Source organism: Sphaerodactylus townsendi, linkage group LG07 (assembly GCF_021028975.2).
Source record: "Sphaerodactylus townsendi isolate TG3544 linkage group LG07, MPM_Stown_v2.3, whole genome shotgun sequence".
NCBI lineage: Eukaryota > Metazoa > Chordata > Lepidosauria > Squamata > Sphaerodactylidae > Sphaerodactylus > Sphaerodactylus townsendi.
In genome coordinates this window covers 36,992,008-36,998,007 of record NC_059431.1, presented here as the reverse complement: position 1 = coordinate 36,998,007, position 6,000 = coordinate 36,992,008, and positions in this window count along the sequence as shown.

Here is a 6,000-nt window from a genome sequence, read left to right as displayed (position 1 = left end):
TGTGCCAATAGAGGGGCAATTTTGGCATGCAAAAACAGCCACAATTATCTACATTTTTATTAAAAATATTTAAAGTAATGTTTCCAGTTTGACTTCCTGAGTTAAAAAACTGGCTAAATGGATGAAAAGAAATGTCATTGGAACTTATATCTTCTCTTAGGTTTTCAAAGCTAATTGTTACTATCTTCAGATTTACTGGTGATAGATATATAATAAAAATATATAATTCCTATTCTCTATTTACCTCTTGACCATTAATCTCCAGTTTTGAAGCATGACATAGTTGTTGTTTTTTGTCCTGTCCTCAGAAACACCAGAAAAACAGCTCCATCTGCTCCTTGGATATTGTTTGAGAATTATCTGGAATGAAACATCAGAATATGCTCATGATTTAATGCCAGTGTGTATCAGAGCCAAAAATATCACAGTATTGCTGCTAACAAAAGGAAAATATTGCCCACAGCAGACAATGCATCTCTTTCTGTGTGTTTGCAACAAAAAAACAAACTGCGAGATATTATTGTTGTTGTTAAAGTAAAGAAAGAGCCTCATGGTGAACCTTATCCCAAGGTTGATGTTCAAAGTGTGATGCACTACCATAAATTACTGAAGCAAAAGAAACTTTGCATCTCAAAATAAATTTCCCATTTGTTGCTGCTCCTACATTTGCTGCTTGAGAATGTGTACTAAATGATATGAATCAAAGTTCTATTCATGGGAAACTACAATCCGGGGACAGGCAGTCATATCAGTGTGTGAACTTCAGAAGGCACTTGTAAATAAAAAATAACCTTTAATAACTGTATGAACTTCCTTTGAATTGCTTCACACACACCAGTCAAGATTTCATCACCTGATTATTCAGTGCTCCATGACTCACAACTGAATATATGAACAGACCCTAACGAAACTCATAGATATTGGGATTAGTCACAGCATGGTATCAATACAAGTGATGACACACAACCCAGCACTTACAATTGTTGTTCCTGAGTATGCTGCTAAGAATCCCATGATATGTACTGCAGACTACCAACTGAGTGAAAACAAGAGGACTCTTGTGTTGAACATTCAGTACCTCAGGAAATCAGGAATGTTTTCTTTTGCGTATTTCACAGAGCTGCTTAAAGTTTTCTGGACTAAATAATAAAACTTCAGTGGACTGAGGCTTACCAACCTTGAGGTTAGGCCGAGAGTTCTCTTGGAATTACAACTGATCTCCAGACTACAAGGATTTCTCTGGAGGTAACTGCAGTTTTGGAGTTTGGATTCTATGGTACGCTGTAGTTCTAGAAAGACATCACATCACCTGCTTAGCTTCTCTTCTTCTCCAAACTGCCCCCAAATCTCCATGAATTTCCTAAAGTCGAGTTAGCAATTCTACCTGCAGAGCCATCAAGGAAATAGTAACAGATCGCTGAAGCAACTGGAGAAATTTGACTTCCATTGCTTCTTTCTCCTGTTTTCTACCTTCATCTCCCTCACTTCCTGTAGTAAACTGGAAAAGAAGGTGGGGGAACCATTTCCCCCTTTCCCATTGCATCATTAAAGTAGCTCAGCTATGTTTCACAGTTGCACAAGCAGGTGAGGGTTTGTTTGTTTTTTCTCTGAAGATGCAGTGGCAGGAAGAGTCTCACATCTGTTGGGTTTCTGCTAAGCTCAAGCCCCTTCTGCACGGGCCAATAAACACAGGTGTAGGATGCTAAAAAAGACCATTTTGGTTACACAGATCCCACCCCCAAAACGAGCCTGCACTGTGTTATTTCCTCCAACCCACATTTTTTGAAAATCGCTAAACTAGAGAGTCTTTTAAAAAATCACAGGTTACAGCCACTCATGAGCGAATGGCCAGGTAGGAGGTACTCTATTCGCCTCCCTTTTCCTTTTTAATTTTTTTTGTGGTTTACATCTGCATAGCTACACAAGTGCAGATGGTTGTATCATGAGACATCAGCATGGCTGTGAGGGTTAATTTGTGCATGCCTGCGTAGCCAAGCATGGGTGGGAAGTAATTTTTAAAAATAGACAAGTCTTCGTGCGAAGGCACGACAGCAACCCAGATTGTTTCTGTGGGCTCCAGTCGCTGCCTGCACGGATGCATGTGAACGTGAAAACAGGAAAAGGAGTTCCTTTGTTCCAACTGCAACTCATTATACATTTGATGTGCAGAAGGGACCTCAGCGCTACGAAAGGCCCAGAAGGCCAGTCAGAAAAGAATCTCGTAACCCTCATTCTCATACTATATGCTAGCATGAGGAAAACAGCTACTGCAAGAGTTGATCCAGATCAACACACATTTGTAACATCCGCATTGATTCATGAAAAGAACACATGAACATAACCACCCTGGCTGAGACTTGCTTCAAGACTGTTTATTCTATTGCTACAAGCCAATGAGACGGCCCCTGGAAGCAAATGATTCTGTATTGCTTTTTCTTTAAGTGATTTTATTTTCCTTCTATGCAACAAACACCACATCCATGTATTCTGTTAATGAATGCAAACTTTCATACCCAGTTTCTGTACTTACAATCATTTCTTTATAGTTTGCAGATATATAAACTTGCGTGTGGCTACGCCCTCAAGCCAAAAGGCAGGAGCCAAAGAGAATTTGGCTCTTCACTTTAGTCTAAGACTTACAACCTTGTGTGAATATGCCCAGTGTATCCAGGACCAGCTCAGGCTAGGGTTCAGTGTATTCTTTCGGGAAAGGGTTTCTCGTTCAAATTACTTAAATTGTATTTTGGCTTTTCTGGTCTCCCTTCCCAGTTCTTTTAATTTTTAATGATAGAATAAAAGCTTGAACTTATGTCTGAATTTACAAATATATATTTTTTAAAAAACAGCAAGTACAATGACAATGGCAAAAACGTGCAGCTTTATTGTAAATTTAGCACAGTGGGAAGTAAAAATAGCACTGAATCATAGGTGTGGTTAGTGTTCATTTACAAGAAACATGAAGACAGGCTGTGCCTTAGCAGCAAGCCACTGAATCAGTTCATTCTCTGAAATGCTAAGTAACAAAGACTGTCATTTTTCTTCAAGCGAGTATCCAACACTTGCTGACATATTTCCACAGTGATGCATAACTGAACAGTTTTGACCAGATTGTACTGTGTTCCAGATGCAAAGGATACAGTTACATTGAAGAGTACTCTTCCCCCATCCCCACAGAAATACCTTTCTTCCTCTTCTGTGGCAAGCAACACTTGACAAAATTGGCTCTTCCTCAAAAAGCACCTATATCCATGATGGTGAACCTACGGCACGGGTGCCCAAGGCGGCACTCAGAGCCCTCTCTGTGGGCACACATGCTGTCATCTCCCCCTCCCGCTTCCTCCCTCGCCCAGCCAGAGGTGGCTGCCAGCAAACCCGTTGGGGCTGGGGCTGAGCTTCAGGGAGGTCTTCTTGAGTCGACCTGATTTGCTGTAAGTACCATCTACCGCCCCACAAGTACCACTCTCCACTACAAAGCTTAGGAGACTGGAGGCTGACATACTTTTCTTGGTGTGTAACTTTTGGGACCAAACTAAAACTTTGGGGGTAGGATTAAAAAGCAGCAGTCCAGGTGAGGGGCTTCCATTGGGAGAAGTGCGTCTGCCAAGAGCAGGGCAGGCACAGTGGTGGGATTCAGGAGCTCGCCCTGATTGGAGTGAACTGATTGTTAAGGGCCCCCCTCCCCTGGGAGAGAGAATGATGGGGCTTTAAGTACCTGGGACCCCAGGGCAGGGAGGAGAGATCTTGCAAGGTCCCTAGGCTCGCAACGCCAATCCCGTTCCCACAGGATCAAAGCAAAAGTACAAAAGACAAAAGGCATTTCACACCGATAAAGAATTGAGCTAAACCAGGCCTCGACCAACTGGTAGGAAAGGGAGCCCTTCACACCCTCCTTGTCAGAATTAGAGCCATTCTGACAGAGGCAAATGTGGGACAGAGAGGTCCATTTCAAAATATTCTCCATGGCCCCTTCCACACACGCAAAATAATGAGTTTTCAAACCACTTTCACAACTGTTTGCAAGTGGATTTTGCTATTCCGCACAGCTTCAAAGAGCACTGAAAGCAGTTTGAAAGTGCATTATTCTGCATGTGCGGAATGAGCCCATGCTTTTATTTTTCTGTTCCTGTTGCATTTTTGTGGGAAGTCAAGTGTGATGACATGTGAAGGAAAAACCGCAGATCAGATGGCTGCTCCACCAATTTAGCTTTCCTGAAGTTATCCCACCCCTCGCACAGCATTCTTGCTTAGGATTGCCTTCCTTGACTGCCTTTTTACTTCTATTTTGTGGTGAGGGGTTTATTGGGTTTCGGAAAGCGAAAGTTTTACTTCCCTCTCCCCCCACACCCCTCCCCCTTCCTGCCAGGCCTCCAGTGTGATAATAGTGTAATTATTTCAGGGAGATTATTAGCATTAAACCTAAGACTTAGTTTTGGGGAAGAAGTGTAGGAAACCCTGTTAAGCGCTGTTAAACCCTGCTGTGAAATGGGAAGAACTAAAGCGCAATTCTTTACGTGGGAGTAAGCTTGGTTGCTGGCAATGGGGCTTGCTTCTGAGTAAACCCTCCTAGGGTCATGATTCACCCATTCAAAGTGTTGCACAGTTGCTTCAAAGCAAAGTCACCGACTACCACCAAGCTTACTCCTGAGCAACGCGCACCTTGAAGTCAACCATTTTTTCTAAACTAAAACTTCAGTATTCCGGTTAAAATGCTGTGTTGGCACTTTGCGATAAATACGTGAGTTTTGGGTTGCAGTTTGGGCACTCGGTCTCGAAAAGGTTCACCATCACTGACCTACCGGTATATTATCTTTTTTTTAGTATCTTGTTCACCTCATTCATCTTAGGCTGTGAGCTTTCCATTGACTTCAGTGAACCTATGAATGTAGAAAAGGTTCTTTTCCACTCAGTTCTGCAGTACTTAATTTTTAAAAATTTGTGCTGGACTGAGTTTTCTTTCCTTTTTCAATGCGCACCTAGATGCACGCTGGTAAAAACTGTTGTTTCATATATGGATACCACAGGAGCTTTTAATTTGTGGGACACATTTGATTGATAACTAGGTAGAAATAGAATCTTTGGACAGTAACAGGAAATGGCCAGTATTTCCATAACAGAGGGGTTTTCTTTCCTGTGCTTAAAACATAAAAGCAATTAAAAGGGGCTTCAAACATTAGAATAACAGACAAATAATTACCTTGTTTCTTCAAAGCTGGCAAAAATGTATCTTTTTCCCACACACATCATCTGCAGGGAAAAGATTACTGCAAAGAGGAAGGGCATTTAAGAAAGAAAGGCACTTGCTAGCTAGACATCATGTAGGAGGAAAATGACTGAATTGTCATGGCAAACCTTAATGAAATTGAGGGGTAGGACTGTGACCCAGTGGGCAACTGTCTGGTTTGCACCCAGACAGTCCAAGGTTCAATCCTTGCCATCTCCAGTCAGAACCTATTTCTACTATTCATTGTGTAAATAAGTATTGTACATACTGGCCTTCAGCAGCCAATGGAGCCGTAGAGGTTCTCTGACTCATATGTCCCCCTCCTCAGACATGACTTTGGTGGTCAAACCAGTATATTAGGATGACAAACTGTGATTTGCTCTTGTAATAAAAAAACTCCCTAGGATTTCAAACCAAATTTTAATCCTGGTTTGGAATCCATTTTAATCTGGATTTGGAATCCTTCAAAGAGCAATCACTATGGCCCCCACCCATAGTGTCCTTACCTGCTCTATACTTACACAGGAATTGCTCTTTGAAGTTATATCGCACTACGTACTATGAATTTGCTCATTATTTTCTGGATTCAAAATTAACCAGTGCAAGGTCATTCATGAGTGATAAAGATTAAGTGATACAGTTCGTGAGTGATGAAGACATTGAATCAGGAACTTGGCTGGCAACCTGTCTTCACTGTTGTGTGCTGTTCTCCAGCTTGTAAACTGCTTTATAGAATTGCTGTATTGGAGTGGTTCATGATAGCTACATTTTTGCAGATG